The sequence below is a fragment of the Scyliorhinus canicula genome, chromosome 20 (assembly GCF_902713615.1).
Source record: "Scyliorhinus canicula chromosome 20, sScyCan1.1, whole genome shotgun sequence".
NCBI lineage: Eukaryota > Metazoa > Chordata > Chondrichthyes > Carcharhiniformes > Scyliorhinidae > Scyliorhinus > Scyliorhinus canicula.
In genome coordinates, this window is record NC_052165.1 from 58,528,441 (window position 1) to 58,552,405 (window position 23,965).

At 48.0% G+C, this 23,965-nt stretch overlaps 1 protein-coding gene across 2 annotated transcripts in view; it reads right to left on the reverse strand.

Annotated features, from left to right (window-relative positions):
• The window catches only part of fgd4a (FYVE, RhoGEF and PH domain containing 4a), a 340,499-nt gene that overhangs the window by 230,994 nt on the left and 85,540 nt on the right, over nt 1-23,965 (reverse strand). Inside the window, exon 1 of one of the 2 annotated variants that reach the window (XM_038779947.1) lies at nt 14,794-14,815. The exons of the other annotated variant lie outside the window; for it this stretch is intronic. The gene's annotated coding sequence lies outside the window, so the exon portion shown is untranslated. Of the gene's footprint in view, nt 1-14,793; nt 14,816-23,965 lie in introns of those variants that run through there. 2 annotated transcript variants of the gene reach the window in all.

Sequence of the window (23,965 nt, forward strand, 5' to 3'; positions counted from 1 at the left end):
TAAACACCAACCGGCAGTGGAGGGGAAGGCGGAGATAGTGGTGGTTATGGATACAGAGTAGGCCTTTGATAGGGTGGAGTGTGGGTACCTCTGGGAGGTATTGAGGAGGTTTGGGTTCGGGGAGGGGTTTGTCAGTTGGGTTAGGTTGCTACACGAAGCCCCGGTGGCGAGTGTGGCCACGAATTGGAGGAGGTCAGAATACGTGCGGCTGTACCGGGGGACGAGGCAGGGGTACCCCCTATCCCCCCTGCTATTTGTGTTGGCAATTGAGCCTTTGGCGATGGCTTTGAGGGAGTCCAGGAACTGGAGGGGGGGGGACCACCGGATATCGCTGTATGCCGACGATCTGTTAATGTATGTGGTGGACCCGGTGGGGCAGATACCGGAGGTGATACGGATCCTCGGGGAGTTTGGGGACTTCTACGGGTATAAGCTCAACATGGGGAAGAGCGAGCTGCTCGTGGTGCACCCAGGGGGCCAGGGAAGGGGGATAGATGAGCTTCCACTGAAAAGGGCGGAAAGGAGTTTTAGGTACCTGGGGATCCAGGTGGCCAGGAGCTGGGGGGCCCTACACAAGCTCAACTTGACGAGGCTGGTGGAGCAAATGGAGGAGAAGTTTAAAAGGTGGGATATGCTGCCGCTCTCGCTGCCGGGTAGGGTGCAGTCGGTGAAGATGACGGTGCTCCCGAGGTTCCTTTTTATATTCCAGTGCCTCCCCATCCTGATCCCCAAGGTCTTGTTTAAGCGGGTCAGCAGGAGCATTATGGGGTTTGTATGGGCGAAGACGACCCCGAGGGTGAGAAGGGTGTTTCTGGAGCAGACCAGGGACCGAGGAGGGCTAGTGTTGCCTAATCTGTGCGGGTACTATTGGGCTGCCAACGTGGCGATGATACGCAAGTGGTTAATGGAGGGGTAGGGGGCGGCGTGGAAGAGGCTTGAGTTGGCGTCCTGTGTGGGCACGTGCCTGAGAGCGCTGGTGACGGCACAGCTGCCGCTCCCGCCGACAAGGTACACCACGTGTCCAGTGATGGCGGCGTCCTTCAAAATTTGGGGGCAATAGAGACGCCACAGGAGGGAGGTAGAGGCTTCGGTGTGGTCCCCGATCCGAGAGAACCATCGGTTTGTCCCGGGGAGAATGGATGGGGGGGTTCCTGAGCTGGCACAGAAGGATGGGGGACCTGTTTATAGACGGGACGTTCGCGAGCCTTGGGGCGTTGGAGGAAAAATTCGGGCTCCCCCCTGGAAATGCCTTCAGGTACATGCAGGTAAGGGCGTTCGTAAGACAGCAGGTGAGAGCATTCCCGCTGTTTCCAGCACATGGGATCCAGGATAGGGTGCTCTCGAGGGGATGGGTTGGAGAGGGCAAGGTCTCAGCGATCTACCAGGAGATGCAGGAGGAGGAGGAGGCCTCGGTGGAGGAGCTAAAAGGTAAATGAGAGGAGGAGCTTGGGGAGGAGATAGACGAGGGTATGTGGGCGGACGCCCTGGGTAGGGTAAATTCTTCCTCCTCTTGCGCCAGGCTTAGCCTGATACAATTTAAGGTTCTGCACAGGCGCACATGACTGGGGCAAGGCTGAGTCGGTTTTTTGGGGTAGAGGACAGGTGTGTGAGGTGTTCGGGGAGCGCGGCAAACCACGCCCACATGTTCTGGGCGTGCACAGCGCTGGATGAGTTCTGGAGGGGCGTTGCGAGGACGGTGTCAAAGATGGTGAACACCGGGTTAAGCCGAGCTGGGGGCTCGCAATATTTGGGTTATCGGACCAGCGGGAGTGCAGGAGGCGAAAGAGGCCGGTATTCTGGCCTTTGTTTCCCTGGTAGCCCGGCGGAGAATTCTGTTGCAGTGGAAGGATGCGAGGCCCCCAAGTGTGGAAGCCTGGATCAACGACATGACAGGGTTTATTAAATTAGAGAAGGTAAAATTTGCCTCAAGAGGATCCGTGCAAGGGTTCTTCAGGCGGTGGCAACCGTTCCTTGACTTTCTAGCGGAGTGTTAGGAGATGGTCAGCAGCAGCACCCCGGGGGGGGGGGGGTACTTTGTGCTTACTATTGCATTTATTATTGTTTATCGTGTAATGGGGCATGTAGTCTGGGGGAATGTGTGATATAGCTATAATCTGTTTATTTATGCGTTTTTTGTTGTTTCTCTAATTTTTGTAAGGGGGGTTTGTTTGTTGTTGAAAATATGTGAAAAATTTTGAATAAAAATTATTTATTAAAAACATTAAGTGCATGTCTGCATGTCATGACATCTCCCCTTTTGAAATGTTTTTCTGCAGCCTATATGAAAGTATTTACATGAGATGGCAGATGGGAACATATGTACAAATGAAAACAGGTGTCTAATGTCCGAAAACAGAACATAGCAAACAAAACGAATGTTCGTGAGTCCAGTCTCTGGGGCTTGCGTCTGATCCTGGTCGATATTGCTGGGCAAATCTTGACCACTCTTGGCCGCTGAAGCAAGGACCGTTATCACACATGACAGTGAGTGGAATACCATGCCTGGAGAACGTCCCCTTACAGGCCTTGATGACGGTCTTGGATGTGAGGTCTGAGAGCTTCACAACTTCTGGACAGTTGGAAAAATAATCGACAATGAGCACATAATCACGACCATTGGAGTGAAAAAAGGTCGATGCCCACCTTGGACCACACAGAGGTCACGATTTCATGCTGCTGAAGCGTCTCCTTGCTCTGTGCTGGCTGGAAGCATTGACAGGTCAGACAGTTGAGGACCATATTTGAGATGTCCTGACTAATCCCAGGCCAGTAGACAGCTTGCCTGGCTCTGGGCCTGTACTTCTCGACACCCAGATGCCCCTCATGGATTTGCCGGAGCACCAAGCTCTGGAGACTGATTGGAATGACAATGCGATCCAGCTTGAGGAGGATACCATCAACCACCGTCAGGTCGTCCTTCACACTGAAGAATTGAGGGCACTGCCCTTTTTGCCAGCCATTGGTAAGGTGGTGCATGACACGCTGCAGAAGCGGGTCTTTGGCTGTCTCGTCGCGAATGCGGAACACCTTTTCATCCGACTCCGGGAGGTTGCTGGCCCACAGCTGCACCTGTGACTCGATCTGTTGGATGAATGCCGGTGGGTCAGCAGGCAAGGTTATGGAGCGGAACAAGGCATCCGCAATAATGAGCACCTTGCCAGGCGCGTACACAAGCTCAAAGTCATACCGTCTGAGCCTGAGGAGGATGCGCTGCAGCCGGGGATCATGTCGTTCATGTCCTCGTGGATAATGTGGACCAGAGGCCTGTAGTCTGTCTCGGCAGGCTGCAGACATAATCGTGGAACTTGAGAATTCCAGGCATTCCTTTTCAATTTGGGCGTACCGCTGCTCGGTGGATGTCATCGCCCGTGATGGGTAGGCAACCGGTGCTCAGGATGAGGTGTCATCGCGTGGAGCAACACCGCACCGATGCCGTCCTGGCTCGCATCTGTCAAGATTTTTGTTTCCCTGTCAGGGTCAAAAAATGCCAGTACAGGTGCAGTGGTGAGCTTGGCTTTCAGCTCCAACCACTCTACTTGATGAGCTGCCTGCCACTCAAAGGCAGTGGACTTTTTCACCAGGTGTCTGAGGGCCGTGGTGTGTGAGGCCAGGTTTGGGATAAACCTGCCCAAGAAGTTCACCATTCCTAGGAAGCGCAGCACCGCCTTCTTGTCTTCAGGGATCTTCATGGCCTTGACCTTGTCCGGGCGCACACCCTGCTGAGATATTTGGTCACCCAAGAACTTCAGTGTCGAAATGCCAACACTTTGCCCTGTTCAGCTTGCGGTCATTGGCATGGACACGGTGGAATACCTGCTGAAGACGAGTGCTCTTCGGGGGTTGTGGACCAAATGATAACGTTGTCCACATACACACAAAGGCCTTCAATGCCCTCCATCATCTGCTCCATGATTCCATGGACGATCTCCGTGGCCGAGACTTTGCCGAACGGCATATGATTATAGAAGTACCTGCCAAACGGTGTGTTGAATGTGCAGAGCCTTCTGCTGGACTCATCCAGCTGGATTTGCCAGAACTATTGTGATGCATCTAACTTTGTGAAAAATCGGGCATGTGCCATCTCACTTGTGAGTTCATCCCGCTTCAGGATGGGGTAGTGTTCCCGCATTATATTCTGGTTGAGATCCTTGGGATCAATACAGATGCGCAGCTCCCCCGAAGGCTTTTTTACACAGACCATCGAGCTGACCCAGTCAGTTGGTTTTGTGACTTTGGAGATGATACCCTGGTCCTGAAGATCCTTCAACTGCGCCTTCAGGCGCTCCTTCAGTGGAGCCAGGAGCCGGCGTGGAGTGCGGACAACAGGCACGGCATCAGGCCGCAGCAGGATCTTGTACCGATATGGCAGAGTGCCCTTCCGTCAAACATATCTGGATACTGAGCGAGGATGCCGTCATCGAACAGATTGAGGTAAACCACCTAAGGGTAACAGTCATGTTACCATGTCGTGTTAAGCACACTGAGATAACACGGGCTGCAAATGGATGCAGCTATGACTGAAATAGACTCCAGACCTTGAAGTTAGTTCAATTTGATTTATTGAACCTGTCACATAGTTAGCTCAGTTCTCTGTGAGTTTGACTCTCTGCTAACCTAAGTGTGATTACTCTGTCTGACTGAACCAGACTGGCTCTTATCCTCGTGCTGTATGCGTTATGTGATATATACACTCTGTAAATGTCCCTAGTGGAAACAGGCGGAGTGTGAGTGCCTTGTGCCTTTTGTAGTGGTAAACCACCCCCAATGTTCTGCCTGCTGATTGGTTATGTCCTGTTCTCTGTGTTCATTAGCTGCCTGTCTGTAGCTCATTAAGTGCATGCCTGCATATCATGACAGGTGTCACACGTAGTACTGAACAAATCACATGGTACATTTTATTTAGAATACGTCTTGGCTCAGACCCAAGCTCCAGTTCAAGAAACAGTTTTGAATTTCCCTTCTGACACCATATTGATCAAAACTGGGGGCAAGTGGATTTTAATGGCAGCTGACCTTTAAACATCTTACATGACCCGCTTTGACTAAAACTAAGAAAGGATCTCATTTTTAGCACAGTAATATCCAGCCAGTAACAAAATCTCTCCAAAACTAAATCCGTAATTATAGTTGTGAAATAATGTTCACATTATTCCACAAAATGTAATCGCTAAAAAGCTGCAAAAAAATGCAAATCAATAGTCAGGCCATGGAAGAGTCAGAGATATACTCAACAGTGTAAATAAAGTTACATATCCGATAGAGAATCTAAGATTTTACGGTGTTAATCCCAGGTTAGCGGCATCAGGCTGGCAGCCTAAAATGGCAGAATTGACATAAAAGCTACCAACATAAAATGGCTGGTAATTTAAACCATTGCAAATGCATAGATTAAATTAACAAAGCCTTCAGATGATGAGAAATTGGAATGTAACCAGAATAAAGACCTACGCCGAGAGCGGATATCCTTGTCAATTAAATTTACTCTGAATGAGACTCCCAGTTGTGGCGATGTGCTGAACAGTCACGCAATAGGTGGATCTCCTCCAGAAACTTTAATTTAGGTCCTTTTAATCTGAACTCGACAACACCCCCCACCCCTCCCCACCGAGGAAATGCCCTCAAATCCACCAAGTAGCAGAAAAGACAGCAAGAGCAGCAAGAGTCAGGAGAGAAAAACCCAGACTGCAGACACGGGGAGTGAAGCGGAGCAGAGCTTGGCGGATCAGGAGGGATCGCCAATGTAAACGACGGCCCACCCACCGACAGGGCAGTGGATTGAGCACCCAACACAACAGCATCTAAAACTTAGGGACTCCATTAAGATTGACCTTATGGAGTCTGTGAAGGCAGCCATAGTAATCGCTTTGGCCCCTTTCAAGGAGACGCTGGTGAGGATTGAGCGGTAGTTGGAGACTCAGGAGGCGACAGTGAGGGAATTGGACAAAGTGGACACTGATCAGAGTGATTGGATCGGCGCGCTCAAAACAGAAGTGGCAAAGTTGGTGGCTGCCCAGGGAGTGATCAAGGGGAAGGTGGAGGACCGGGAAAATAGATCCCATCGGCAGAACCTCAGGATTGTCGGGCTACCTGAGGGCAGACGCCCAACGGATTACGGAGCGCAGATGCTCGAGAAGCTGGTCAGGGGAGAAAGATACCCCAAGCCCGGACAGACCCCCAAAGGTCATTCTGCCAAAGGCCCAAAACAGGAGGACCACGCAGGCCAATCCCTGTAAAGCTCCATAGGTTTGAGGACAAGGAGCGAATTTTGAACTGGGTGAGGAGCACGTGGTCCTGCCAATGGGAAGGGCACACAATATTGGGGCCGACCTGGCTAAGCAATGGGTGAAGGGAGAGGCCCTATTAAAAAACAAAGTGCAGTTCGGGATGCTGTATCTGGCGAGCCTTTGGGTGACATATGGCAACAAAAAGGGCTGCTTCAACATGCCGGGAGAAGCAAATGAATGTTCAAAAAAACGGGCTGGGAAGACAGCAGCAACGAGCACACATGGAGCACTAACGATATTCTTTTTCTTTTCATTTCTATTAATATCTGGAGGGGTTTCTGGGGGGGAGGGGGGGGAGAGACACCGAAGGGTAAGTGAGGAAGAAAAAGGGCGAAGTATAGGAGGAAACGCTCTCGCGGGAGAAGCCACTGGACTGGCAAGCATGCGTGCACACAGAAGTAAGAGAAGTGTGGGGGCGGTGGCATGATGTAGCTAACGAGAGGGAGCGCCTCTCAGAAAGGGGGGGGGGGAGCAGAACAACAGGTCGGAGAGAAATGCAAGGGAGGTTAGGTTAGTAGGACTTGGCGGGGGGGAGGGGAGGGAGTGTCTTAATGCTGGTTGCAACATGTTGCATGTGAGGACGGCCAGAACAAAGAAGACAATGGTGGCCATATTGGATGGCCGCCAGACAAAGTGAAACCCCAGATTGTACGGGCACGTCCACATGGAGGGTATGGGTGTCCCCACAGGAGGTGGGGGGAGGGAATGACCCCCTCCTCCCCCACCCCCATCAGGATAGTCACCTGGAACATGAGAGGACTTAAAGGCCTAATGAAAAGATCCTGAGTTTTCGCCTACCTGAAAAGCCTGAGAGATGAGGTAGTCTTCCTCCAACAGGCATACCTGAGGGAGAAGAACCCACCGAAGGTAAGAAAGAGTTGGATAGGGCAGATGTACCAAGCGTGCTATGGGATGAGGGCTTGGGGGGGGGGGGGGGGGGGGGGGCATGCTGTTCAGTAAGAAGGCGACCTTTGCAGTGACGAATACGGTAATGGACCTGGGAGACGGTTTGTAATGGTCAGCGGTGTCCTGGAAGGTGGTGGTACTTGTGACTATGATGCAGACTATGTCACACCGAGCATACATAAATCCCCGACCTAGACTCCCACCGACTCAGCATGGGGAGAGACTTCAACTCCGTACAGGACCCACAAACGGCCAAAATCAAGCCCCAAATCGGGGAAGCAATTGGCCATGGCAAGGCAAAAATCGCCCGTAAATCCCGCCCCTGCCGTGGCCGGAATTCTTCGCCATCCGGGAATCGGCGGGAGCAGGAATCACGCCGCGCCAATCGGCGAGCCCTCCGCGGCGATTCTCCGGTCCGCGATGGGCCAAAGTCCCGCCGCTGCTAGGCCTCTCCCGCCAGCGGATTGGTGGCGCGAGCATGCCCCTGGGGTCCTGGGGGGGAGGGGGGGGCGTGGGGCGATCGGACCCCGGGGGGTGCCCCCACAATGGCCTGGCCCGCGATCGGGGCCCACCGATCGGCCGGCGGCCCAGTGCCGTGGGGGCACTCTTTTCCTTCCGCCGCCGCGCATGCGCTAGTGCGTCAGCGCGAACCGGCGAAGGCCTTTCGGCCTGCCCCAACGCCGGGCAGCGGGCGTCAAAGGCCGTTGGCGCCGGTTTTGCCGCCAGTCGGCGTGGCGCCAACCACTCCAGCGTGGGACTAGCCCCTAAAGGTGCGGAGAATTCCGCACCTTTGGGGAGGCCCGACGCCAGAGTAGTTGGTGCCACTCCGCTACGCCGGGACCCCCCGCCCCGCCGGGTAGGGGAGAATCCCAGCCAAGCAATCAGAATGGGGATGTCTCACACTCCACATGCTGGGAGGCACTGAAGGCAGTGATTCAATGATAATAGCATACAGGGCACTTAGGAACAGGAAGGAGGGAGGCTAGGCAACAGTTCATCGATCCTATATTGGAGGTGGGTCGGCGGTGCTCCACGGCCTTGACCGTAGAACTACTGGCTGAGAGGAAAAAGGTACAAATGGAATTTGACCTGCTCTTCACTGGGAAAGCAGTCCACCAACTCCGTCATACATGGGGGACCTTTTAAGAACATGGGAGACAAAGCCAGCCACCTGTTGGCTCACCAGCTGAGACAGCAGGGTCCACAAGGGAAATAGCACAGGTGAAAGACAGGAAAATCAAGCTAGTCACAGCGTCAGACAACATCAATGAGGCTTTCGCGACTTTCAACTATGAGCTGTACACCCCCGAGCCCTCGGAGGGGAACTCGAAGATTCCTCAATGGGCTGGACATACCAGGGAGGAAAAGAGGCAGGTAGCACCACTAGAACTGGGGGAAGTCATGGAGAGTATCAACTCCACGCAGTTGGGGAAGGACCGGGTCTGGACAGTTTCCCGGTGGACTTCTATAAAAAATTCACAACAACTCTGATCTGACCTTACAGCTGCAGGAGATGTTCAAAGACACGTTATCAAGACGGACCCTGCTACCCATCCCTGGCACAGGCCTCAATATCACTGATCCCTAAAAAAGGTCACAGACCCGACGAGTGTGGATCATACAGACCAATCTCACTCCTAAACACTGTCGTTAAAGTTCTGACGAAGGCCCTAGTGAGGCAACTGGAGAGTTGCGTGCCAGAGGTAGTGGCGGAAGATCAGACGGGCTTTGTCAACAGCAGAGAACAGCGAACATCAGGTGACTGCTGAAGGTGATCATGACCCTATTCGGGATGGAGACACCAGAATTGATATCTCCCTAAATGCAGAGGAGACAGGGTCGAAAGGAGGAACCTCATGGAGGTATTGGAATGGTTTGGGTTTGGCCAGCCTTCACCTCGTGGGTATAACGATTATACAGCCCTCCCATAGATGAATGCCCTCTCGATGATCTTCATCCCCAAGGGGACGGGGGCAGGTTTTTTATGTGTGTTGGGGGGTGGGGAAGGAGAGAACCCCAGGATAGGAAATAGCATACTACAGAGAAGGAGGAATATGGGGGGTTGGCCCTTCCGAATCTCCAATGGGCCGCTACGACAGAAAGAGTATGGGGATGGGCCAAGGAGCTGGGGGCGGAGTGGGTGAAAATGGAGGAGAGCTCCTTTACAGGGATGTCCCACTAAGCACTGGTCATGGCCCCATTCCCATTACCCCCAGCCAAGTACTCAAGAAGTCCAATGGTTGGGGCCACATTGTGGGGCCACAGTCTGGTCTTCATGTCCACCGTGGCCACCATCTGCAAGAACCATACATTTACCCTCGCGACAATGGACACCTCCTTTAAAGGGTGGAGACAGGGTGAAGGGGTACTGAAGGTAGGGTACACTTGATGGCAGGGTAGTGACCTGGGGGAATGCATGGACAAGCTCCAACTCCTGAAATGGAATGAGCTCCGGTACGTTCAAAAAGGAACTTCCTGTGCAAGGTGACAGCAACGTTCCCCCAGCCACCAGGACATTCCCTACTGGACAGACTTCTGACCGTGGGCAAACTGGGACCAGCAGCTGTGTGGACAAGTACGGAGGACAACTGGAGGAGGTACAGTCACCACTGTACAAGACACGGGAGAAGTGGGAGGAAGAACTGGGCATGGAGATAAGGGGAGGACCTTGGATTGAAGCACTGCACAGGGTAAACTCCACCTCCTCATGCACAGGGAATGCAACTAAAGGTAGTGCACAGGCATTTAACCAGAACACGCTCTTCTCAGAGGTGGATTTGTTTGGTTATCCAACAAAGTTTGCTGATAGCTTTGGTTAACATTTAGAACTTCATGTATAAGCTGTAACTTATAATGGACTTCAATAAAACGCATGTATTTTTGAAGCATAGATCATAGAATTTACAGTACAGAAGGAGGCCATTTGGCCCATCGAGTCTGCACCGACCCTTACTGAAGCCCACATATCTACCCTATCCCTGTAACCCAGTAACCCCCACTTACCATTTTTTGGACACTAAGGGCAATTTAGCATGGCCAATCCACCTAACCCACACATCTTTGGACTGTGGGAGGAAATCGGAGCACCTGGAGGAAACCCACGCCCATGGGCAGAACGTGCAGACTCAGCACAAACAGTGACCATGTGACTCAGCTGGCAATCGAACTTGAGACCCTGGAGCTGTGAAGCAACTGTGCTAACCACTATGCTATTGTGCTGCATATAGGACATATAGTCTGAAATACTTCCTATCTTGAGTATCCACATAAACTGATGACTCTAGAAATTTTAGTAAGATTTCTAACTGCTGATACTGGTAAATCTTCAAAGAAGTTGGTCTACTAAGACAAACCTTAATGTATGCCCCATTGAAAGATAATTTTATGGACTTCAAGACTCCTGGAAAAGAGGACTTGTGTTTGACGGCCCAGTCTAAGACGATGTTCCTTTAATGCTTAGAAATCCCGTTTAATCTGGACTTCAAGATAGCCACAAATTTTAGGGAATTGGCTTATCTTGCTGCGAGGTAAAGATAGCAGAACCATTAACAAGAGAATATCACGAACCACAATCTCCCCCTTATTCCCTTTTTAAGAATTCACCCAGTTTGCTTTCTATAAATATTGTGTTGCTTTGGAATACTTTGGAGTTTTGTTTCAGGAATTAGGTACAGTAAACAATGAGAAAGTACATGGCATACTTTCAGCAGAGGAAGCTTCGAAAACTCTCCAGAAAATTACAAAGAACTCACCGTCATACTGAAAATAAACATGTGCTGTCCACCTATATTAAATGAAAATTGTACTTGTCCGGGTAACTGGTTGTTCCTACAACTAATGCTGTATTTTGAAGGCCATAATTGAGCAAAATCAGAATACTATCTTTCACCTCCCCTGCTATTGGCAAAGTTCAAGTGATCTCACCATGAAGAATTTGATTTTGCTGCTATTTCTTTTGATGAGCAAAGTTTTTTTTCACAGCCAAGATGGCTGCTTGACAATCTTCCCATGCCACCTTTGAGAATTCTTGCTAATGTTTATAAAAGAGGAAGCATGGGAGAATTGTCAAATGGGGAACAAACTGATTCCAGCATAAAACTTAATATGAATGATGAATTAATAAAAAAAAGCCAAGACCTTAATGGCAGTTTTTGTGCAATGAGATTGGATAATAGATGTAATGACCTCCAATTAGCATTATTGGTTGGCCAATTGGAGTATGAGCTCCCTCAATGATAGCTCATTGAGGGGGCCCATATAAGCACCTGTGTAGGCTTTGTGATCCAGTCTTAAGTTGACTGGCATGCTAGCAGCACTGTTGGAACTGCTCTTGTATATAGTTATTGGCAATAAATATTGGTGTGGTTGCGGGACTCGTGCCTCCTGTTATTACAATAGATTTGTAACCAAACACAGTGCTCAGCAAAAAGCATAACCATTGCAATATAGCACATGTTCTTCATATACTTTAGACACAAAGGTGCCATCCTTCTACCTTGTTATCTTTATAAATACACATTCATGCAGGCCACAAACATGCCAGAGGGGTCTACGATAAGAAAACAAAGCCTGAAATAACTGCATCAGCTTCTCCTCCCACATATTCAGCAAAATCTGTTTCATCGGAAGCAGCTGTTTCCAGATATTCATCCTTGCTTCACATTAGATGATTTATAACCTTGTCAGCACAAACGCTGCAGCCTATATTCAACCCTCATCAGAACTTCCTTTTTCCCATTAAAGATATTTCCTTTCCCCTCCCACAAAAATACTGTACCACAATGCCAGATTATGTATAGATGAAGGTAGGCCTACATTTTTAGGGAGTAAGGGCTCGGTAGCACGATCAGTCTCTCGTGCAAAATACAAGAGTGTTGATTCGTAATACTACTCCAGACTGTGTATTTATTCAAAGGTTTGAAGTGGAGAGTAAGCTTTTCACTTTGGCTGTTCAATATACTAAGATGGAATTGGGCCAAATTGTAGGCTCTATTCAATGAGAGCTGAATTACACATAGCCTCGGCTTTGAGTAATACTTGCAGTTTATTCAAACAAATTCGAGCAGAGATTCTCAGAATATGGAATATATTTGCACGATTTACCCCCCTGTCTTCACAGCCCTAGCTTCTTGTCAATCGCAAAGCCAGAGGTGAAGATTAGAGAACATTACATGCATATATTAAGCAGATTCTAAAAAGAGATCCCTGCTGAAGGATTCTGCATCCTTATAGTTCACAGAACTCCCTACCGATGCATTTTGGATCAGAGTTGACTTAGAAAGTTGCATGCCCCACCCACTAATTAATGCAAGTCTGAAATATTTTAAATTAATATTTACACAGTAGGGGTGGTTTTCCGCCCACGTTAGCGGTCAGCGAGAATGGCGATATGGGCACAACATACAGTGAAAATTGAGATACGCGATTCTCGTTGGCGAGATGGCGTTTCCCAATTTGTGAATCCCGCCACGTAAGGTCAAGAGCCTCATTTCAATACATCAACATATCATTAGCGAGTCCTCCTGCTGGGACTTCCCCCTCCCCACTCACCAAATGTTTATCAGGCATCATGGTGGTGCGATTTACAACCGCCGTATAAAATGAGAACCTGGCAAACTCGGTTATCGGACATGAGAGCTCAGGTCGCCATCCCCCTCCAGGGCGCCAATTGCAGTGGAGAGGATGCGGGGAACCTGGATAAGTGCAACCCAGGACCGGAAGGTGTTCATCTCGACACTTTGGGAGTTGTGAATCGCTCACAGGCCTTAGTGGCTCTTCATCGCAATGAGCCTCTCAGTTTAAAGGGGTCTGGTGGCTGGTTTGCAAGCATTGCTTCCCATGTCCTCCTTACTGGGCTTGTGGCAATATCATTGCTGAGAAATTGCCCTTCTAGAGTGGCAGCTGGAAATCGAGTGGGAGCAGGCGAATCCACAGGGTCCGTACAGAGGGTGACTGAGGTCCCTGGGTGGGGTCCCGTCAGATGGCAGGCAGAGTGGGGACTCTGCCAAGGAGTGGTTCGCCGCTTCATGAAACCGAAGACCCTCACGCAGTCGGGAGGATGAGGGGAGTCAGAATGAACCCCCAACACTCCCGGGCTGCACGTTGAAGCCTGAAGCTATGAAATGTCTGGGAGGTGAAGGCCACTGGTTATGGAGGCCAGGCTGTTCAAGTTGGAAGGCTCGTTTAATCCACAGCCCATGAGAACTGAGAAAATGAGAGTTCCATCTAAGGATGAAGCTAACTGCAAATTGCAGTCTTGACACCAGGTGTGCCTCGCCTGCCACAAGGGAAAGCTAGTTGCCAAATCAGCTCCCTACGCCTGGTGTTTGGGTGTACACTTGCGAATCCAAAGCAACGGAAGCTCAGAAGAGACTGAAAAGCCTGGAGGTGGGACGGTGTTGATGCCATCCGAGTTTGGTAATTGAAGAGGGCTCAGGCGTCTGAAGATCCAAGAGGGCAGCAGAAGGCTGGTGACCCCTTACAGGCTGCTGGGGCATTGGTACCCCTGTGGTGATCTAACCACTGTATATATGTGTGGTTGCAGTAGGGGGATGTATGGTCGTACCGGTAAGCGCCTGCCGGCTAGCTCCGCCCACAGGGAGCAGTATAAATATTCGTATGTTTCACTGAGATGCCATTCTACAGCTGCCACCGGAGGAATAGCATCTCACTGTAATAAAGCCTCTCTTATACTGCACTCGAGTCTTTGTGTACAATTGTTAGCGCCACAACCCATTGAAGCGGTCATTTTCTGTTTGGCATGGTCAAAGAGCTCAAATTGTGCTCATCAGTTGCTGTTTGAGTGTGTTTGGGAATCCAGGAAATGGAACTTGGAAGAGGACTTTGAAACCCTGTAAGATGGGCCGTCATTGAAGCCATCCTGGTTTGGGTGACTTTTGAGGAGAATTCCACGGCGAGATCTTCGAAGGTAATGATTAGAATCCCTGGTGAGGGAGAGAGCATTTTAAAAAAGAAATTTAAAGTACCCAATTCCTTTTTTATCCAATTAAGGGGCAATTTAGCATGGCAAATCCACCTACCTTGCACATCTCTGGTTGTGGGGTGAGACCCATGCAGACAAGGGGAAAATCCAAATGGACAGTGACCCGGGGCCGGGATTGAACCGGGTCCTCAGTTTGAGCGAGACAAAGCTTTAGTGAGATAGGTTGACTCAGTGTTACTGACGTCTAGGTGGGTTGTTGAGAAATCATAGACTCTGTCTTGGCTGCATCTTCCATTTATTATGTAGTGCTGTGTGTTCAACCACAGTTTGCCTGTTAATTTGCAGGTACCTCATATTAACCCTGAATGTTAGAGTATACGATAGATATTGTAAATTGTTTTATAATTGTGACTTTGTATAGTAAAGTTTATTTTTGTTTGTTTAAAACGTGTGGAATCTTAGAGCTTTATTCTCTCAGCAAGTGTCTTAAATCACAAACTTTGTCTGCTTTAAACAAACCAACAACCTGGGGGATCAGATCATAACAAAGGATTGCCAGCTAAGGCACTGCACTCACAAAGCAATTTCAAATGCTTTACTTGGTAAAATACACATGGATTTTATGAACTTTTAAATGGAAAAGATAGTGATGGATCCTACCCCTGTCACCATGATATATTCTGTTGTCACTGTGCTTGAAGGATACTTCTTGGACACCTTGAAGCAGTCTTGTATAAGTCACAAGGAAGTCCTGATGAACAACACTGAACTATGTACATATTTACAGCAGGGACTCCATTCTAGGCCTTTACACATTTCTACCAGTCTCAAGGCTGGTCCTCGCTCTAAGTCATGTGTCTTCTTACATCACTACCATGTTAACTATTTAGGTACCAGGTCCTTCAAATAAACCTCCCAAAGTTCTTATCCCTTGAATAAAGGCTGACATTAGTTTACTTCCAGTATGCTTTTGTCTTCTTGGCTTTCTTTGTTCTGTTCTGAACTGGAGTACCATGTGGGGAGGATGCTTATGACAGCATTCTGTCTGATACAAATAGAGGGGATTCACAGGATTGGTTAGCCTGGAAATTTGGAAGATTTTTCTCTCTCCCTGCAGGTTCTGGCTCTGCTTGATTGAAGCCGGAATTCCAAAAGGGATTCAGTGGAGTCTCTGCCTGAGTTTAAATTTCTATCTTATTTGCTACTTCCAGGCTCTTGTGTCTCTGGAGCTTCACTGGCCATTTTCTCTGCATCTTAGCTTCTGGAGTGAGGTTGCTTCAGTGCAGGAAGTATTGAAGGTGCCCTTTACTTTAGTTCTTCAGCATTGCATTGAGGGTGTGGAATTTTCTGTTCCTCGCTGCCCTCCATGAAGGATTCTACTACTGTATCCATGACATATTCTGTTGTTGCTACACTTGAAGGAGACAATTTGGACTTAAAGCAGCCTTGTATAAGTTACAAGGAAGCTTTATTTAACAACACTAACCATGTGCATATTTATAGCCGGTATGGAGAGGACTCTATAACTAGGTACTTAAATATTGTTGCTCATCTCCAGACTGGCCCTAGCTCTAGGTCATGTGCCTTCTTGCATCACTGTTGGGTTGTACTGTACTCCATCTCATCTTAACCCTTTAGGTATCAGATTCTTCTACTACAGATAGTACAATGGCATGTGTAATTTAATCCCTTCCTCTTTCACCCTCCCATCAGTATAATGCCAAAATGCTACAAAGTACAGTGAGAGAGACAGTGTTATGCTTGTCCAGAAATTAGTCATGCTTGAAACTTGCTTTTTCAAGTTTCCTCCAGAAACACCCAGAAATATATGCACCAAGCACCTGAAAGCAGCAAGACTAATTTAAAATTAGCATAGTATGTTTGCACATAAAAACATAGAAAATAGGAGGAGTAGGCCATTCGGCCCTTCAAGCCTGCTCCTCCATTCAACATGATCAGGATTCATCCTCAATCTCAACACCATATCTAGTTCAATGCTCTCCCCACATCGCTTGACATCTTTAGAGTCTAAAAGCAAGATGGTTACAGGTACAGAAATCAAATGGGGAAACTGACTTACTACTTGCTGCCGATTCTAATTTATGAGCAAACTTTGATTGTGGCTGTTGAAGATCCTACTGGATCCCAGTGAACCTCAGCAGGTAGTTACGATCCCAGTGCCATTTCTGTCTCCGCCTACATCGCTACCACTAGTTTCTGCTCCTATGCAAAAAACATCAGTCAGCAGTCCTTAAGCATTCTTTGAAAGGAATCTTTAACTGCAGTCAGGAAATGTTGGCAGCAAGTTTAGTGCTCAGTTTTACTGCAGTCACTTGTGGGTTTCCAGCATTAAAGACTTATATGTTTAATCTCCACGGTAAACTGCTGCTCCCTTTCACTATTAATGCTTTCCCCACTCTCATTCAAGCTCCCTGTGCAAGCCGATTCTAATCAGCAACCCTGCAGATATTTTGACTCCAGGTTAGGGAGCTGCCTATTTATATGCACGGATTCCTTAGGATGTGGGCGTCACTGGCTAGACTAGCATCTTTATTACCCACCCCTAATTGCACTGGAGAAGGTGGTAGAGAGCCACCTTTTGTTTTAAATTTAGAATACCCAATTTTTCCCCCCCAATTAAGGGGCAATTTAGCGTGGCCAATCCACCTACCCTGCACGTCTTTGGGTTGTTGGGGGGGGGGGGGGGGGAAACCCACACAGACATGGGGAGAATGTGCAAACTCCAGGGCCGGGATTCGAACACTGGTCCTCAGCGCCGTAGTCAGCAGTGCTAACGACTGTGCCATGTGCCGCCCGTGAGCCATCTTCTTGGACAGCGTGCAGTCATGTGGTGCAGTTGCACCCACAGTGTTGTTATGGAGGAAGGTCCAGAACTTTGATCCAGTGACAGTGAAGGAACAGTGATACAGTTCCAAGTCAGGATGGGGTGTCATTTGGAGGGGAACCTGAAGCTCATGGTGTTCTCATGCAACTTTCCCTTCTAGTTAATAGAGGTCAGGCACTTGGAAGGTGCTGTTTAAGGATCTTTGGTGAGTTGCTGCAGTGCATCTTATATAAGGTGCACACTGCTGCCACTATACATCAGCACAAGGGGCTGTTTAGCACACTGGGCTAAATCGCTGGCTTTGAAAGCAGACCAAGGCAGGCCAGCAGCACGGTTCGATTCCCGTAACAGCCTCCCTGAACAGGCGCCGGAATGTGGCGACTAGGGGCTTTTCACAGTAACTTCATTGAAGCCTACTCGTGACAATAAGCGATTTGCATTTTTTCATTTTCAGTGGTGGAGGGAGTGAATGTTCAAGTTGTGATTGTTGAGTATTCAACTAATGCTAACATACCAACTCAGTTTCCAGACTGACCTGAAGCATCCAATTTCAGGTTAGTTGCTGGAAGTCCTCCTGGACATGCCTGTAACTTGAGTTATCAAAGCCTCTTCAAGGACTAATTCAATATTGGTGAAAACCTGGAAATAGTGGGTCTCCAAAGGCTTGTAACTCAATAGCCAAAACAATCCTTTCATAAGGGCTGCCTACCCAATTCTGATGAAATGGTTTTTGCTTGGAAACAGGAATTAGTAGTAACAATGTGAATAGGATGCGCATAACCAGCGGAATTAAATCCAGGTAATGAGGATCGCGCTTGCCGGATAGAGAGCTGATGGAGCCGCAATTGCCTCCTTTGGGGAATCTCCACCATTATAAATGAGTCAGGCACTTAAGTGGCCAGAGGCGAGCATTCCCTGGGACCAAGGACCCCAGGGTCAGGACCCCCTTGGTTTGCTCAGGGTGCCATTTTCCCGGAGATTGGCCCTGGCAGGCCTATCTTTCCAGCAGCCAGCCCCTCAATTTCTTCCTCCCTGTAAATATTGGGGTCATTGAGGTGGTAGGCTATTTTTTTCTTGTTCATGCGATGTGGGCATCACTGACTGAGCCAACATTAATTGCCCATTCCTGAGGGCATTTAAGAGTCAATCCCATTGCTATGGATATGGAGTCACATTTAGATCAGACCAGGTAAGGATGACAGATTCCCTTTCATAAAGGACATTAGTGGGTTTTTATGACTATCGACAATGGTTTCTTGGTCACATGGTCATCATTAGACTTTTAGTTCCAGATTTGTATTGAATTCAAATTTCACCATCTACCCTGGTGGGATTCTAACCTGGATCCTCAGAGGATTACCCAGAGTCTCTGGATTACCAGTTCAATGACAGTACCATTGCGCCAATGCCTCCCTAAACTGGACTAGGCCTGTGTTCATGCTTCACATGAGGGGCATAAGGCTGAGAGGACCATTGGTGCTGCTGCTGTAGTTCCTGCTGCTGCTGGAGTAGTTGGTGGTGGAGTGGCCTCTGCTTTTGGCCCTCAGCAGAGGTAGAAGGTGGAGCTCCAGGAGCTGCTCCTATGCCATAGTGAAGACTAGGAGTGGGGAAATATAGCTGAGAGTACATGAAATGCTGGACAGGTGAAGTGTCCTTCAAGCAGTTGCCAATCACCTATTCTGAAAGAAGAAATGCTTGTCTCAATGGCCATGGTTCATCAATGTAACTAATCAAAGCCTGCACAGCTTTACCGTTTCACGAAAGAAACTTGCCTCAATCACCCTGGCGAGTTGCTGACAGGTTGGCAAACACAGGAGGCATGGTTAAAGCAGCTCAAACCTCTTAACAACCTCACCAGGTACTTAATGACACCTGACAGATCCAAATTCACCCCTCCTTTTTTTAAATCCTGCCCCAGGGAAGCCAGAAGAGGGCAGGATCACGAGCCAAATTCAATTTGCAAAATGCTCCTGAACCTGCCCCCGCTTTTTGGGAAAACTCTGGCCAATGTTTCAATTGTTCACTTTGCATAGAACATAGATCAAAGAACATACAGTGCAGAAGGAGGACATTCGGCCCATCGAGTCTGCACCGACCCACTTAAGCCCTCATTTCCACCCAATCCCCGTAACCCAATAACTCCTCCTAACCTTTTTGGACACTAAGGGCAATTTATCATGGCCAATCTTTGGATTCTAATCCATCTTTGGACTGTGGGAGGAAACCAGAGCACCCGGAGGAAACCCACGCAGACACAGGGAGAACGTGCAGACTCCGCACAGACAGTGACCCAGCAGGGAATCGAACCTGGGACCCTGGCGTTGTGAAGCCACAGTGCTAATCACTTGTGCTACTGTGCTGCCCACAGTAGTGAGAAAATGAAATGGGGAGAGACTGAGGAAATAACAACGTAAATAGGATGTAGAGATTCTGGTGTAATCTAAAGTGTCTGCTAAAAAATGAAACATGCTAATACCTATGGAAACAAAGGGTTAAAATTGACCCAAATTCAGTCCAAAATCATTTTGTGACTGAGTGACATATTTCATTTATATACAATTACAATTACTACAATGGAGTTTCAACCAGTAATTAAAACTACAGCTGGTTTAGGACAACTTGGAAACATAGGATCAATTGTGGAACTCTATAGATAATTGGGATATCTGAGGATGGATAAAATTAAATGCAAGCTACCAGAATGCTTCTTCATACTTGCTGCTCTAATGAAACCAACCAGAATCCGGAATACTCAACCATCCAGAATCTGGTTTATAATAATAATAATAATAGCTTATTGTCACAAGTAGGCTTCAATGAAGTTACTGTGAAAAGCCCCTAGTCGCCACATTCCGGCGCCTGTTTGGGGAGGCCGGTACGGGTATATTCAACCATCCAGAATCTGGTATTCTCAACCATCCAGAATCTGGTATTCCCAACCATCCAGAATCTGGTATAATCAGCCACACAGAATCCGGTATACTCAAACATCCAAAATCTTGGTATAATCAGCCATCGAGAATCCAGTATACTCAACTATCCAGAATCTGTTGTACTCAACCACCCAGAACTGGTATACTCAACCACCCAGAATCCGGTATACTCAACCATTCAGAATCCAGTATGCTCAATTTGTTTGACTCTTGGTTTATGACAGCTCTGCATCATATTTTTCCCTCTCCCATCACAATTTTACACCCCTCATTTTATAATATAGTGGTCTCTGGTGGCCTAAATTGGTATTGTAAGACCATAGTTTATTTCTGGTTTTAAGTTATTCTGTGAAGTTTATATGTATTAAAACATCAGAGAAGTGATATAATGTTCCTTATTTTATTACAATATAGTTAAACATTTGGTTAATGGAAGATCGACATTGCCTTTTTTGGATAGAGGAGCAAAGGGGCCTGTGGCTACAGGTATTCAAATCACTTGAAGTAGCAATGCAGGTTACAAAACGTCATTAAATAAAACAAGCCAAGTACTGGGGTTTATTTCTACAGGGATAGAACTGAAAAAACACAAGCTATGTTAAAATTATATAGCCATGATGTGGAGATGCCGGCGTTGGACTGGGGTGAGCACAGTAAGAAGTCTTACAACACCAGGTTAAAGTCCAACAGGTTTGTTTCAAACACGAGCTTTCGGAGCACGGCTCCTTCTTCAGGTGAATCTGAATCCTTCATTCACCTGAAGAAGGAGCCGTGCTCCGAAAGCTCGTGTTTGAAACAAACCTGTTGGACTTTAACCTGGTGTTGTAAGACTTCTTACTAAAATTATATAGAACATTGGTTAAGTCACATTTAAAGTGCTGTACACAGATCCAGTCTCCATATTATAAAATGGATGTGGATGCAAGGTGAAAGTGCAAAAGTTTCAAAGTATGATACCAGAATTGAGAGGATATTCATATTAGGAAAGGCTGAATTGAACGAAAAGGCTTAGGAGTGACCTGATAGAGATGTTCAAGATAATTACAGAGTATGATGGGGTAAACATACAGGTATTTTCAGGAGTGGGACAGAGCAAATTTAAAGATCATAAGTACAAGATAATCACCAACAAATCCAATCGGAAGTCAGGAAAAATTTGGGAATTCTTTACTCAGAGCAGTTAGGATGTGGAACGTATCACCACTTGAAGTGGTTGAGGCAAATAGCATAGATGAACACAAGGAAGCTTGATAAGCATCTAAGAGAAACAGCGCTGGAAAATTCTGCTAATAAAGATTAGAAAAGAAGCAATTGGGCCAGGCATCAGGATCTAGCTGTAAAGGAGGGAAGGCCCTTAACCAAGGGTTTACAGGCAGAGGATCATCTCTCTACAAACATCTGAGACCACTACCTTTGAAGGCTCCGGCTGCTCGCTGCTCATATTTGAAGCCTTCTGGAACAAGACTTCCTTTTCAGGAGGGGCTTTGGCACACATTGCCAATGGCTGACAATGTGCCCGTCACTGGAGGACAATCACTTTCTCCACCCCCACTGCCAGGTATCTGTTTCTTGCCAATTTGTCTTCTCTCCTCTTGCAAGGAGAGGTTCCAGAGAATTGTGAGTGGTCTTAATGGTTTGTGTAGAGAGAGAAGGAGAACAATTGTAGGGGGGACTATGAGGCATCAGTAGAGAGGATGAGTACAAGTGTTGGCTGTCAAAATGAGGATGTGAGGTGTCTGCAGGGAGAGGAATCAATGGAGCTGCAGGGTGCATCCTGTGCAGCAGAACGTTGGGCAACCTATGGGCTTTAGCACCTGAAGTTGTTCCATTAGTCACTTGTCACGCCCTCCTGTGCTCCTAGATTCTCTTGGTGCAGTGTCTCCAGGTTGAAGGGAGTGCACTTTAGCTACTCATTTCCTTGACCACACCCACCCATGCCTGACTGATTGGAGAGGTTAGGAGAGCCCAACTCACGCCATCCCTCTGATCCTGCAGTAGGGTCTACAGGTAAAGAGTGAGAGACCTGGAGGAGCCTTTCCAGGTCTGCTCTCTATTGCTTTGGTTGCTGCAGCCTCAGGAATCCAAATAATGGACAGCTTTTCTGATCCATATCATGGTCCCTTGAAATAGATTCAAAAACAGCTTCTTCCCCGCTGTTGCCAGACTCCTAAACAACCCTCTTATGGACTGACCTGATTAATACTACACCCCTGAATGCTTCACCCGATGCCGGTGTCTATGTATTTACATTGTGTGCTTTATGTTGCCCTATTGTGTATTTTCCTTTTATTTTATTTTCATGTACTTAATGATCTGTTTGAACTGCTTGCAGAAAAATACTTTTCACTGTACCTCGGTATACGTGACAATAAACAAATCCAAAAAAATCCATCCAAATAGAAATCCTTCCATTTACAGAATTCACCTGTCATCTACCTCACCCTCCCAAATTGATGGGGATGCCTAGAGGTGGCATGCAATTGATTTGCTAGGCATGCAATTCAGTGTTGTGTTCCAGACCTGAAAAGGGTTCCATCTTTCTGGCTGGGTCTTAAAATAGGCAGATTCTGCTCTTCAATCATGTTCCCTGTGATTGAGGGTGATAGGTTAACCCGTGTGATTGAGATTGTGTAATGGTGAGATGGGACAAAAAGGGAAGAGACTGATAAATACACTGTGTACTAAGTACAGTTATTAAAACATGTCGATTGTTTTTTTTAAAAATTGTATTCACCTCCTTTTGTCACATTTTCTCCCAAATTTACACCCAACAATAAACAATAATCAGTAACAAATGTAATGTCAATCCCCATATCAATAACAGCGATCCCATCCTCCCACCAAACCTCAGACATTTCCCCGCATGTTAACATAAACAAATGACAAAAAGGAATCAGGAATCACCCATAGTCACCATTAACACATACAGTCCTCCCTCCCCCTCAACCCTTCCAGCCCCCAACCCCCTTAATGTTCAATGTGACCCAATTCTCGAAAGTGTGTAATGAATAACGCCCATGAATTGTAGAACCCCTCCATCCTTCCCCTTAGTTCAAATTTGACCTTTTCAAGCGTTAGGAATTCCAGCAGGTCCCCCCCCCCCCCCCCCCCCCATGCCAGGGCACAGGGTGGAGAGGTTGATCTCCCCTAACAGGATCCGCCTTCGGGCGATCAACGAGGCGAAGGCTACAACATCTGCCTCCGCGCCCGTTTCCAACCCCGGCTGGACTGACACCCCGAATATGGCCTCCCGATGGCCCGGGTCCAGTTTCACGTGCACCACTTTAAAGATTACCCTAAACACCTCCTCCCAGTAATCCTCCAGCTTTAGACAGGACCAAAACATATGAACGTGGTTTGCGGGGCCTCCCCCGCAACGTTCACCCACATCTTCTACACCCTCAAAGAGCCGGCTCATCCTCGCCCTGATACCACCTTCAGCTGGATCAGCCCCAGCCTCGCACACGAGGTGGAAGCGTTCACCCTCTGGAACACCTCACCAGAACCCCTCCTCCATACCCTCTCCCAACTCTTCCTCCCACTTTGCCTTGATCCCTTCGATCGGCGCCTTCTCCTCCTCCAAAATAGCCCCATAAACCGCTGATACAACCCTTTCTCTAGTCCCCCTGTCGTCAGCACCTCCTCCAGCAATGTGGAATCTGGCTCTACTGGGAAGCTCTGTATCTCCTTTCTGGGAAAGTCTCGAACCTGTATGTATCTAAATATTTCCCCATACTTTGCTCCCAGCTCATTCAATTCCACAAAATGATCCCCAAGAAATAAATATTTTAGTGTCCTAATTCCTTTCTCCTCCCATCTCCGAAAATTTCCATCCCATTTCCCTGGCTCAAATCTATGGTTCCCCTGAATCGGCATTTCCCTTGACCCTGCCCCCAACCCGAAGTGCTGTCGAAACTGCATCCAAGTTCTCAATTAAGCTATTACCACCAGACTCCCCGTGTATCTCCCCGGGGCCGTTGGGAGCGGCGCTGTCGCAAGCGCCTTCAATCCCGACACTCTACCCAAACTCTCCTCCATTCTAACCCATTGGGAG